This window comes from Lissotriton helveticus, chromosome 3_1, assembly GCF_964261635.1.
Source record: "Lissotriton helveticus chromosome 3_1, aLisHel1.1, whole genome shotgun sequence".
Classification (NCBI taxonomy): Eukaryota; Metazoa; Chordata; class Amphibia; order Caudata; family Salamandridae; genus Lissotriton; species Lissotriton helveticus.
The window spans coordinates 247,985,192-248,000,050 of NC_136061.1; positions in this window are offsets into that span (position 1 = coordinate 247,985,192).

Genomic DNA, 14,859 nt, shown 5'->3' on the forward strand with positions numbered 1-14,859 from the left:
TGTGACACTTCCTAGGGAAGCAGGGAGACTAGCTTTACCAGACTTTATATTGTACTATAAAATAGCTCGTCTACAAGTAATCTCAGAATGTTCCTTCAGGGAATCTGATAAACACTGTCTCCACAGAGTGGTGGTCAGGATGACAATATGGGATGTCCTGTGGAAAACCAAACACAACCGACCACTAAATGCCTATTTAAGAACGCCTACTATTACTACTCTGAAGGTCTGGGACAGCGTGACTCGTGCATATGGCATATGGCCTGATGACATTACCCCTATCCACTAAAATGCAGCATTTACACCAGCCTTACAACCGGGACCACTCCACTTGTGGCAGGAGGGAGGATGTCCTACCGTTTCTGACCTCTTTCACAGGTGGGATATACTCACTTTTGAGAACTGTCGCCCGACCGTTCACTTGCCAGCCTCTGAGATTTACCACTACACCCAATTGAAGCGTTGGGTACTACAGCTAACACTACAGTTAGCGGCCACCAAGGACCTTTCCCTTTTAGAGAAATTTGTCCAGAGACCAAGGGGGGCCCGAGGCTGTATTTCCTTTCTCTACTCACTCCTGACCGCCACCACTCATACCCAGAGCTAAATGTCAATCTGGGACAAACCTTGGGGACAATGATCACTTTAGAACAATGGCTAAAACTCTGGCATGACATGCACAGGCTTATCCGCTCTCTTGGCCTCATAGAAGCTCAATATAAAGTGCTCTATGATTGGTATTTATCCCAGCAAAACTCCAGAAAATATTCCCAAATACTCCTGACTACTGTTGAAGGGTCTGCAGGGTACTGGGAGACTTCAGATACATCTGGTGGGACTGCCCAGCAACACAACCATATTGTGCTGAGATTTTAGCACAGACAAGGGAGGTTCTAGGCTACCGTCTCCCGCACACTCTTGAATTTTTCCTTTTGGGTCTCCGAGATAAGTCCCTTAAACGCCAGACATCAGGAGATAGCTCTATCCTATGGCTTTGCTGAGGAGCTCCCAAAAGGGCCTTGGCTGCAGCTTGGAAGAAACCTGAAGCCCCCACTGCATCACGGTTGCATGCCTGCCTCTGGCAGGGACTCACTTAGCACCGCATGGCTGACATCCTCACAGACAGGAAAGGCTTTGACTTTGCGTGGGGACCCTTGGTACGTTTCCTCTCTTGGGGCTTACATTTTTTTTCTTGTACTGGCAGTTCAAGAGCGCTCCATCTTTTTCAGAGCTGATGTCCCCCGATCCTTCACATACCCCATACCCCTCTCAGGTTGGATTTGTGCTGCCACTTCGTATGTCCGGTTACCGATCCCCACCCAATAATACTAGCCTTCGAAATTCCATCTATGCATGTTATTCGTTATTTCTTTTATTTAGGAATAATTTAGGGGGAAAGGGCTACAATGGGCACTTGTAATGCTGTAATGTTCTGTAATCGAATGATCGTGTGTACATCACTTCCCTCTCTCACTGTACTGTCTTTCTTTCTGGTTTGGATTTAAGACCCACTTTTTATGAATCTGAGCTTTTGATGAGCTTTTTCTCTGTATTGCAGGTCTTCCATGATTATAACACCGTCATTGTATCATCTGTGCCCTTCAAAACTTAATAAAGAAAGTTTGAGAAAAAGAAAAAAAACAATGCCATTTATATAGATTGAAAACATTGAATTCAGTGTACAGTTTTGAGACAGCATAAAGTAGGTTTTTTCCTTTACTCTAGTACTTTGAAATGTTGTTTGCTTTTACTTTTTAAACAATACTTTACAGCACTTGCTTTATAAAGGCAAGACCTTTTAGCTTTGCAAATGCTTGTTTCTGTTTTTCTTCAATCGTTCTTCGTGTTTCGTGTCACAGTAAAAATAAAAAAGGAATTTCCATGATCCTAATTTTTTTTTAGATTTTCTTTGTCTTAACTGATTAGTTTGTGAAAGAAAATCTACACAAACTTTTAAATCCTTTTATTATGAATTTTAAAGTTTTTGCCAAGAATTTTAAAACTGTATTCCCTCAATGGGATTTGATCTAGTCTCCACACCTCTTAACTCTTCCCTTTTAAGAAAACATTTTTTATAATTATTTGTTGTTTACTGAATAAACATCAGTTATTTTTAAATATTCCTGCTTTTTTAAACCACAGTCTATGTCTATTCATTTGTATTTACTTTAAATCGATTTTTCTTTACTTGGGTTCCCACAAGTAGGTTTCTATTATTTTGTCCACGATTTTGCATACTAAAAGCTAAATATTATCCAATGCCTGGGAGGGAGACATAGATAGGGCCCTTGAGGATAAGGAATGGGAGAGAGTAGTGGAACACCCCAAAAAGGTATCGCGGAACGCACGGTTCAAGTACATCCAAACTATGATTTTACACAGGGCGTATCTTGAACCGCGTAAACTAGACAAGATATACCCAACCACACGACACCACTGCCCCAGATGCAGATTAGAAGGAGCCAACCTAGTGCACACGATATGGTCATGTCCACGGATTGGAGGGTATTGGGACTCGGTCAGACGGTAGACAGCGGAGATCACACATAGAGAGATACCTGCTACAGTCGAGGGCTGCTTCCTGGGATTAAGAAAAGGAACATCCAAATATAAAGTGCAACGTAGGTTTGGAAACTTGGCGCTCCTGTTGGCAGTATGGCCGATCACCATGCGGTGGAAATCAAAAACGCCACCCACTACATATGCATTACACAGCGAATTGGTGCGCTGGGGAGGAGCTGAGAGTGCTGCGTTGAGGCGGGAGGAGGCGAGAGGGTTACGCAAGACCCCGATTGCGATGAACTGGGATGTCATGCTGGAAGCGTGTACGTCCTTGGATATAGCATTTGTTACTACTGCTAATAACACACAAGGAAGTGTCTGAAACTGGGAGATGGACCGACACGACCCTGGACGTAAACTGTAGGCAACGTATATGATGAAGGATGCAATTATGAAAGTGTCAAAGACCAACATTGATGTTTTGTATGTACTCAGGACTAGAGGGTGGGGGAGGGAAAAGTACAGTTGTGGGTTTGTACATCATTTGTTGAATCAAGACGGCGTTCTAACTAATTACAGGAGAGCAGAAAGGACACGGAAAGCTGTCATGATGCTACTTCATGGACGTGCTGTGCTGTCACCAGTCACGTTGTAATGGAATTGCAGTGTGTATAACGTTGTGGAAACTCCAGTATGTCCTTGTAGAACAACGGACAGGGGCTGCTGCAGCATGTTGTATGTCATACTGTAAGTATTATGCAATATTGCGCTAATGTATGGAACATGTAAACTTTAAAAATTAATAAAATTATGTTTAAAAAAAAAGCTAAATATTATCAAGCACCCCACACCTTTCAGAAATAAACAGCAACGCAATCAATACTGGAGGGTTTCTACACATCCAAACCACAAATCAATAAAAAATGTAGTTAGATTTCTGTTTGCAAAAAGCTGATCTGATACCTCAAGAACAAACGTGTTTGGTAAAAACAAAGCTGGACCCTTAAGCACAAACACAAGAGACCTCTTATTAGGAGCCATAATCAGTACCCGACAAACTCATGAAAAATCATACCTCAAAAGCAGTCCATAGCAAGGACACTTCATCCTACTATGCAGATCCCAAAACACACTGAACGTGCTCTGCAGAAGTAGGATGAATCAACTCCAAAATAACGCAATAGATAGCATTCCTGGGGAGGAGGTCAATAACCTACAATCCCAGTTAAAATCCTGAGAACAGATGGGAAACCCTGAAATTTAATATAAAGAAAAGGAACATGGATACCAGCATGGGTGTTATTTGGGAAGGGCCAACGTCGAATATAGACATCTAACCTATCATATCACCCTAAATATAATTGCTGGCAGTGCGGCAATTTTACACACATGGCTCACTTCAGCATATGATAGTTCGGAAGTGCCCAGACATGAAAGAGCACCTTGGTGTACAATCTAGCAGCATATTTAGTTTATGTGCTGTGGTCAAATAACAGAGGAAGAACCCATTGGAATGGACGTTAGGTGACTATAGGGAATTTGAAGGGTCAAAATAATTCAAACTGCAAAGTCAGATTTGGGAGTCCTTCAAAAGAGAGAGAATAGCGAATGAAGAAATTAGGATACTAATAAAGCTAAAATATCGGACAAATAGAAAATGAGGAAAACGAGAAATCTTGAACAAATCTGATTTTCACCCTAAACCTGAGAATGGACCAAATTTAATAACTCTTTAGGTAAAAGAAGAAATAGTGTCGCTCCACCAGTAGTAAAGCAAGATTAGGCTTTATATATAACAAATATCTATAAACCTATTGGTAATACAAACTAGAAATCGTCCACAAACTCTGTGCTAAATGGGGCTGTTTAGGAAGGGAGTTGATTGGAGTCTCTGTGCCACCATGATCGTCCTCAAACTGTTGATGGAGCAAGGTTTTGTACGTAAAGAAACTTGCTCAAATTCAATCCTCTCGAATAACAGGTAATAATGTAACCAATATGTTTTGTGAATACTAATAAGTGCAGCACACAACATTTATTTCACCTAGGGGAAGCTTTTAAATGTGATTTACTAACAGGCAACCTGAGTGTCTTAAAATGCCTGCTGGAAATGCGGGAACTCTTCTACACATGAGCCTACTGCATCTACGTAGTGTGACGTCTTTTGCTTTTGGTGGTAATTCTTTGCAGCTGCTCAGTGGTATTAGAAATGGACGCTTGAAACTCACATGGTAACACACATGGCTATGCTTAAACTAAACTTCGCATTTCTTGCTAAACTGCTAATGCAATAGTTAAAATAAGTTAATGGATTAGAGTAGGAATAAGTGGCATAGAGTGCATTCATTTATTTTCGTATTCGAATATGTTCTTCTTTGACTTTATTATTAGTTCGTATTTGGGCTTCGAGGGTGACTGAATTCTCCATCTTGTCTAAACCCTACACATGCGCACTGGACTCATGTAATTTCTGTGCAGATGACATTGAACCACAGCCAAGGACTGTCTCACAAGCGACACGCCTGAGAACCGCACCTTTTTTCCCAAAGAGGGGTAGAAGCAAATACACATTTTAAATACATTGTAAATGAATCAATTTAAATGTGGTTTGGGAGGAATAAAGCATGGGAAATTAATTTAAGGGCAGGAGCATGAGACATAGAACCATCAAACCAAAGAAGATGACTTCAGATTAGTATGGTGTGATGACCTCTCCCTATCCTATTGACCAATCGAATAAAGGGAATACACTAATATTGAAACATTGGAGGGTGGTACATACACTGAGAATAGTATAACTAAGGTAGGCTTAGTCAGTTAGATTGTCCGACTTGTCACAGACCTGTCACTGACCCAACACTGCAGAAGAAGACGGCGAATGCCACGGAGCTCAGAGGGCTGTTCGAGCACTCTGAAAGAAGAATCGACAAAGGAGAGATGGAAGAAGAGAGAAGAGTCGGGAGATTGCTGAAGCAAAATAATCTGTCCATCTAGAAGGGGAAAGAGAGTAGCACCAGAGAGGGGTGTAACGCTGGTGTTGCACTTAGAAGAGGTTACCTGTCCTGTCCTGCACCTGTCCCGATCTGTTGGCTCCTGACTATTTGGGAGTCCTTCTTTCCAACCCTTGGCCAGGGGTTGGTCCTCACACCAATCTAGGTAAATATAAATCTGTGTAGTATGTCCTTGTACCTTTTTCCTTTTCTACCCTTCCCAGGTACCAGCGTCATGAGATTTTACTAAGTTTTATGAGTACTTTGATCATTATCTCACCTTGGTAAGTTTGTGATTTACATGTATTGGTATTTGACTCACAAATTATTGCATAGATAAAAGTTTTTAAAAAAACTCTCCCGAGTCTGTGGTCATTCAGATAAAAGGTAAATGTTATTTATGCCTATTATTCTAACAACTTGATCTATCGACCAAAGGAAATTGAGAACTAAGGTGATAAAGTATTGGTAAGAAATGGTGTATGGGTATAATTCACTATAAGTAAAAATTAATTCCTGATCTGAGGCGGTGATTATCAGCTTATTGAATATGTTTTATGGGCCCAGGTGAGTATGGTGTTTTATGAGTAACCCAAGCTGGTAATCTCCCGCCATCATTGTCCCCGGCCTTTGATGCTGTGTTGCACTTCATTCTCCTGTCCCATCCCCAGGCCTGCTGCATACCAGGAAAGACTCTAGCCTGGTTTTCTTCATTTCTTAACCATTGCTGCAGGAGCTTTTCCTTTCCTCCTTCTCCTTTCTCTTTTGAGTTCTACACTGTATCCTAAGAGACCCCACAGGGCTCCTCGTTGAGCCACACATTATCTAATATTAATATGACCCCTTGTCTTCATCCCTTTTGGATTTTCATGATGTCATTTGCAGATAACACTCAACTTTTCTTACAACCAAATGATTACACTGCCTCATCCTAACCTGAGTTCCGCTCTTATTTGTCCTAAGTTGCAAATAGGGTGAGCAACAACCACCTCACGCCTAACTCTGGAATGACTGAGGTGCTTGTGGTGGGTGGTCCAAATCATGGTGGTCCTATACTAACCATCTATATCAACTCCTTAGGATTCTGCAAAAAACTGGGTTTCTATTTCAGTTCAGTTTTGTATTTCTCTATAAAGTTTCATAAAGTGGCTTCAAACTGATTTTATTAAATTTGGGTTCTTTGCAGAGCATTATATCTCCTTCCTCACAACTGTCAGAACACTGTGGTCCAAGTCCTCATTCTTTCTGGCATGGTTTATCGTAATTCTTTAATTTTGTGTCTCCTTCTCTGCTTTCTCACCCAGTGTCAGGTGGTCCAGAATGCAGACGCGCACCTTCTTTTTCACTTTCTTCGTTATCCTTCAGTTCCCGCCATCTTAGTAGAGCTTAACTGGCTCTCTGTGCATAGTGCATTGATTTTAAGGCACTTTTTGTCACCAGCTTCTACAGCTGTTCCTCCACACTTAACCTTTTATTGGTTCTCTAGATATGCACATAGCTGGAAGTTAAGTTTTCCCATATTTTGGACCCAAATTATGGAATACACTTCCTTCAAGTCTTTGTAATATTTCCTGCCTTATGTTGTTTCGAAAGAAACAGGAAACATATTTAGCTTAGCTCTTTGATATCTTTATTACTATTTCTGCCAATGTCTTCCTCTGTGGATCGCCAGGGGACCCTTTGGGACATTTGCACACTCTTTAAAATCACAAATTATTCAATCAGTCATTTGCTGGGTTTATTTATGATAATATTTTCCAGCCTTCAGAAAAGTAGCTAGAAGATCCAATATGATCGTTTAAATCCTCTTGGGCTCAAGACCCAGAAGGAATAATAAGAAGGTGTTATAAACCTGCACTCTAAACTATGGGCTTCTTTATTAACACTACTAGCCATTCCTGATTCATGAAGAGGGCGTGTGTAAATAATGATTTCGAAAAAAAGGTTTGGTCCCTTCCGAAAACCTACAAATGAATTGCCTTGAAAGATATTTCTGGCCAAATCGTTTGCAACTCCCTTATAGAACGTTTGGAGGAATGGGTAGAAAAAGCTGGTGTATTGCCATATTTGCAGTTAGGCTTTAGAATAAATCACATGACCAATGATGGGTGTAGGCTGCTGAAATTGTCAGAAAAAAAATATGGTTTTTAAATGGAATATCTGTTGGATGTTATATTCATTGATCTGATTACTGAGTTTGAGATTATAAAGGAAATATCCTATGGAGGAACATGTTAGCTCGTAGGGCCCTAATAACATGGTTTGCCATTGATTATTGAGCATAAAAGATTCATGACTCGGATGCAGCTAGGGGAGAAAAGAACCTTTTCACAAGAATTACTAACACTAAATGGAATCGGGAAGGGTGTATTTTACCACCAATACATTTTGATATTTTTTTATTACTGATGCTCCAAAGGCTTCAAAAAGCATGATTCTTTCCTCCAACCTTGAATGATAATACAATACAATTCGTGTTCTGTGCTCATAATCCAATTCTATCTTGTTTGACTGCAACTGTCCTACAAAATGGACTAAACAAGTTTTGTGATTAGTGGAAATGTAATTTCCCAAAAATTAACATTGGAAATAATAAAGTCATTCAGTTCAGACGAAGAAAGATGAAGCATAAATTTAGATGGGCTCTGAATGGTCGCCCGACTGAGACTGTTCTTAGCTATAGTTATCCTGGGATATGTTTTTCCAATCTGTCAATTACCAAGCAAATTGACTGTATAACTGAGCAAACGGAAACTCTTGGGAAATTGGATGCCTGTTCGCCGCATAGATTGATGCAGGTGCTAAGGGAAACCTACGAGAGTAAGAAAATTGAGTTTGCAATTGTGTAGATGTGAAAGACCTGAAAAATCAAGTCAACAGAGATGTTCATCTGGAAATTATAGCTATGACTTGCACAAGATAGCCCAGGATTTGCGTCAACATTTTTTAAAATTCTTTTTACCAGCTATTTATTTTTTTAGAACAAGTCCGTTGCCATGGTCAAACATAACAACAAAGCTCAATTACACAATTGCAATACAACCATCAAGAACAAAAATGATACATCAAATGTCACAGTAGCTCAGTGTGCACTTCATTTCTGGTTGCAGCTAGCTGCAAGGATTCGGCCCTCCCCTGCCCCAGTTTCATCCCCTTCCCTCTCCCCCAGCTAGTGCTTTATAATTTGCATCATTAGTCCTCAATCATGTAAACATCTGAACCGCCAGTGCATGTGACGTGTGGCCCCACCACTCATCTTCAACCCATAGAACCATCAAGGTTGGGCCACCCCTATCCCCATCATCCTTTGACTGCTGCCGCTGTGTGTCAGAACGTTCAATACCCTGTGAGTGTGACCCCTGCTCACTACAACTCTCCGTCTCCCGCTGCATGGCTTCCAACAATGTGGCCCACATTTCTAAATCATCCAGCATTTTATAATCCCTTCTATTGAGTTTCATGTGTGCCTGGACCTCTTGTGCCCATTCAGTGACGTCTTTGCACCACCCTATAGCCCCCTCCTTTTGGCCAACACTGGCTGTGCTTTAACATTAGAATTGGGTCTTTACAACGACTAAATATAAATATTACATAGGAATTCTCGCATATTGGAAGGGGTCTGTACAGCACAAGAGATACCATTTTCTATGCTTTAAAGAAAAATGTAAAAACTTATCAAGCTGGACCCTGGTATGCTAATTTGAAGTAAACTTTTGAGACATTGCTGGTGAACATGGATGAATATCTCTGTACCATGAGTTAAACACTTTAGAAAATAGACTGTGGAGCTTAACAAAATCTGAACGATTTGCATTCGATCAAAGGCGATGTCACATAAACCACGAATATATGTATTTAGGTAACGAAGTGGAGCCAGGCTTGCCCAACTGTGTCTGATTTCTAGTCTCAAATGAAGGCGGTGGGTGTTGCTGTATGGAGGGACTGACAAGAATTGATAACGTAAACAAAAATCTAAATTGTACTCCAGGTCATTTTGCTGCCCAAACACTAATATATGTCCTTTAATTTTGTAATGCACATACTACCATTCCTAGACTTTTATTGTTACCATTGTTTTGAGAATGGACATATTGTACTATTGAATTGACTAATGTACTATTATCATATATAATAAAATGTAAAGCTATTTATATTTATCTAAAGGTTTAATAACTTTGAGGTGATGATAAAAGGGAGAAGCTTTTCTTAAAATCATATTCAATAGAAAATCTATAAAATGTATCTTTGAACTGTTTTTACATTGTATTCTATTTTATTTAGTAATATTGCGTTCACTGGCACAAATCAAGAAATAAAGTTGGAACATTATTCAAGCAGCCATGGTGTATGCTCTCAGGTTTTACTGTTGAAGCAACAGGACGCAACCTATAGGAATAGGTATTATACATCCATATTCAGTATATGCTCAGATAGGTGCACTGCAGAGCAACAGAACAGCAACCTCTATACAAATAGCCACAGTATATACCTGAGGAGTCCACTCAGGAGCTGTTATAAGTACTATCACTTTTCTATTCTGGGCATTCGCCTGACTGAGCTACATATGCCAGTCAATCAATCAAAAAGTGAATACATAGGATTAGTAAAATGCTGTACGTGTGTGATTCATATTCATGCATTTAGTTTATATTATCATGCAACGGGACATTCAACCTTAAAAAAATATGTATATAGTATTTAATTTGAATGCTGGCTGCTTAATTTTACAATAGCTCGTTATTAATTTCTAAGAGTTTCTAGAAGATTGACAACTACATGTCTTATTTAAAAACTAACACAGTCTCGCGGGACGCAAATGATTGAAAGGGCATTAGCCCACGTTCTGTAATTGTTTTGCTACATGTTTCTAGCAACAATGTATGTTATAACAGTCGAGGACAAAGAGTGGAGGGTAAAGGGGAATCTTCATTCCAGGCGACGCTGGGACAGATCGCACACATTCATATCTCCAGTCCCAGTTGAAGGTTATTGGGGCGGGAGGCATTGAGTCTTTGCTCGCTGACTGATCAGTGCAGCTCGCTTTGAGACGAGACTATCATACCTTGCAGCTTCATTAAACATCATATCTATTGTTCAGACAAGTATGTGGTTATGTATCATCTCTGAAACTCTAAATAGGTTTACGTTTCTCCGGTTCCAGCATTAGATTAGTGCTTGAAATTAGCAGAATGAGGGTAGGATGCTATAGATTTATCACAGCAACCATCTTAGAGTGGTTTCTCTTATTACACTTTTGATGTACATTGCTATTACTATTTTATTTCCCTTTATTGTAGTTACAAATCACATTTTGTGCACTAGAATAGGATTCTGATATTAAATAAATATTTAAAATGTATCCATTGAGTTCTAGTGTTCTTGAGTGTGTAGTTCTTTAGTGAAAAAGGTTTTGGATTCGAATGGCTTGTAAAGTCTCATGTTATCAATCGTTACGTGAAACACATCTCGCTTAAATATTTCCCAGTGGGTTATGAAATAATTATGGTACGACTGTTTTTCTGATTCAGGTGGGCACATTGAATAAGTACTGGGGTAAGAAAACTGGCCTCTAACTCTGTGGGAGGTGTTTAAAGTGATGATCCGGGGCATTTGCACAGCCAAACAATCAGGTATCCTCAAGGTGATTCAGGGGCAGCTCACCAGACTGGAAAGAGCTATCCAATCTCTCAAACTGGAATATTTCACCTCAAAATGTGCGGCCACTGTGGCTTCTATTGGGGTGAAACTGACAGAATTTAATGAGGAGGCTTTCCATGTGAGGAGATACCTCAAACGGGATGCAAAGGCGTGTAGATATGAGGAGAACTGCTGCTGTGGCAAAAAGCTTGTGAGCATGCTCTACAAGCCCAGGACCTCCACGTAGGTGGAGCTACTTGATGACAAAGCTCCAATCCACACCTACAGTGCTTTTACAGACCATGTCTAACTTCTATTCTAAACTTTATACAGCTACTGCGAATGAACTCGCGGCATATCTTGTCCATCCAGTTGATATGACTGGAATGAGCCCACTGGTCATACTTAGACTTCCCTACTACGGTGGAGGAGATCGTACAGATTATCCAGAGCCTTGTGAGTGACAAGGTCACAGGACTGAATGGATTAACTACCCTCTATAAAGAGTCCACGTCCACGCTGGCCCCACACCTGCTGGTGATGTATGTGGAGTCTCTGGAGCTTGGGGTCCTCCCATCATCCCTCCACAAAGCGATTATACTGACGCTACTCATGCTCGACAAACCTGCTAATAGATTTGACTCCTTTTGGCTGTTATCTATAATCAACATCGATAATAAAATATTTGCTAAACTGTTGGCAAGCCGTCTCCTCTTGCTACTGCCCTCAGTTGTGAGACAGAACCATTCCGGATTCAGTCTGGGTCACTCCACGTTTCTCAATCTCTGTACAATTTTTACCCTTATGCACACACTTGACCCTCAACTTTCTGTAGCTGCCATGCTCCTTGATGTCACCAATGGCCTTACCTCTTTCCATTGATTGCACACCTGGGTGTCAGTCCACGATTCATCCGACAGATTCAGCTTCTATACACGCTACCCACTGCCCGAATATGACTCAAGGACATGTTATCTGATCCATTTCCGATAACTCAAGGGACACGCCAGGGATGTCCGCTATCCCCGCTCTTATTCATCTTGGCGATGAAGCCCCTTGCAGTATGCCTTCAGCAGCATCCCTCCGACCACAGCCTTAGTTTTACGGCTCGGGGTTTAGTGCTCTCAATGTACCCGAATGACATTACCCTCTGTATTTGTAAGCCCGCTGAGAACTTAGATCCTTTCATATGGGAGGTCATACGCTTTGGGGGATTCTCCAGTATACAGGTCAACTGGTCCAAATCAATAGTTTTTCCCCTCACCGACTGCACGCGGCTCTTCTCCACAGAGTACCCTCTACAGTAGGCATCTGACCTGATCCGATACCAGAGCGTTTAGATTAGCCGTGACCCAGACGAGCTCTTGAGGGCTAATTTTGGACGTGATGTGGCATGGTTGGAGGACAGAATTCAGGTAGGGTCTCGTCTACCTCTATCTGTGCCCGGACGGATTGCTATCGGCAAATTTATCATACTTCTTATTTTTTTTAATCTGTTTCTCAACGTTCTTGTAGCCCTTACTGCTTATTTCCTCCGGCAACTGAGATCCAATCTGGTTGCACTGACCTGGGCTGGTGTACAACCTAGGATTTCCTAGGAAATCCTCTCTCTGACATTGGATCGGGAGGATTAGGTGCACCTGACATGTCTCTGTATGCACTCTGCACTCCGGCACAATGCATACACTACTGGCTCTATCCTATGCAATTCCAACCACACACGGCCATTGAGGTAGACAATGCTGCACCTTGCCCCCTGACTACAGCACTGTATCTATTCCACAAGCCTGCAAGGATGGCGATCGACACAGTAGAGGGCGTGCGCTGGGCATAGGATGGCATGAGAAAACGTGCACGGCTCTCCAACCTATATGTCCCCTCTATATCCATCAGGTACAATCCCCATGTGCCACCCCTGCAGGACGGAGGCGACAGGGTGAGGGCACTAGGACGCAGCCTTGTTCTGTTCTCAGATCTTTATCAAGATGACCATTTCATACCTCCATTTGAAGACCCGGGAGCAACACACCCCAATGCACTTGCACTCCTCTTATATCACCAACTTCAGGCCACCTGCTGTGCGCTACATGACACATTTCCTGCTCCCCCTCCTTTACTCCCAGTTCTGGAACACATCCTTACAAATCCCTTCCCACGCACACTGACTACGCACCTTTATTCCGTTATGCAAACAACAGCACCTGTTCGACCACTGACAGGCTGATACTGACTTCCAATCACTGATGCTCAGTTGTCCTACTGGTGTAGCCACATGGCAATTCTCTCCCCAAAGTATAGACTACGCCTAATTAACTTTAAATGTCTACACCGCTTATATCGTATCCTAATAAAGCTCCTCCATATGGGGCTAGTCACTGATGCACACCATCTACCTTGCGCAGCTCCCCAAGCCTTCTTCGTACACCCGCATGGGAATGCCCACAGGTAATGTCCTTTTGGTCTGAAGTGTTCTCTACTGTGCATGTCATTACTGGCCATTCTGCTGGTTCGCCTCTTGGGCTATGTGCAAGACGTGCCCGTGAGGAACTGCAGACTTACTCTTATGCTTTTTCTCCAGGCCAGGGTTGCCATTTATGTTCATGTAAATGTAAATGTAAATGTCAAAGGTTCTTATATAGCGCCTTATCACCGCAAGGTCTCAAGGCGCTTGCTTTGGGAACCCGTCCTGGCTTTTCCCTGTGAGATAACCCGTACTGGGCACCCCCAAGGTGAAAGCCAGGCATCCCGCCGCGGGGGGCCGTAGTGGAGATTAACCAAGCTATTGCCCAGAGTTGCAGAGTGTGAACCCGTGGTTCGAGTAGGCACCGAAGCGAGAATTATCGAGTCCGTGGACATTTGGGCTCAGAACCCTGCCGCGTCGGGAATTGAACCCTGGTCCCGGGTATGACCTCTGCTTCACGGTCTGCCTCCTCTAACCAGTGAGTCACACTTCTCACATTTATTCGGAATGACGGCCTTGCCCGCTATAGAGGCCTGGTTGCGACATATTGTCAGGAACAATTACATCACTTTTGGGAACGAATGCCTCCACAGTCCTGCCCCAAGGATATTTGTGAACCCTTTCTCACGTTTCTAAGACAAAGGGATTCCCCCTCCTCACCGGAAATAGAGACTGGCCCTAGAAACAGCACCCAAACCCCCAGGTCCTAAAACATATGTAATCTGTGCTCTGGTGTGGAGGGCGCCCCATTGCCCTGGTGTCTATGACATACTCAATTTCTAACCCAGCATTTCCCATCCAGATGTCAGTAGTTCCACTAGAGGGGCATTCTTAACATGGGGTAGATACGGTCCCAGTTGATGTTTGAGGCCCTGGAGGTGACCAGAACTGAGTACACCGCTGTTGTGAATTTTCCTGCTCTGTGCCGTGCTTCCCCCATCCCTTCCCTGCCACCCTCCCTTTCTCCTTTCCTGCTGTTCTCCCTTACCTGCCTTGGGGATATTGTTACTGTTGTTTATACCTAAATGCAAATAAAGAAATTAAACATTTTTTAAAAAGGCCTTTATGTTTCTTGAAAAACTGGAGAGAACATTTCATCTAGCCACGGCTCATACATTTTCTAGATCGCTGAGTAATTTTAGATAACACACTCAAGAAACCAAGTATCGTAGTTAGAGCGGAGACATCCATTGTAATATTGGATACCTCCTTCAACTCAGTTAGGTACTTCCTATTTGCTGTAGGTTTGTCAGGTGCTTAACTTATAAA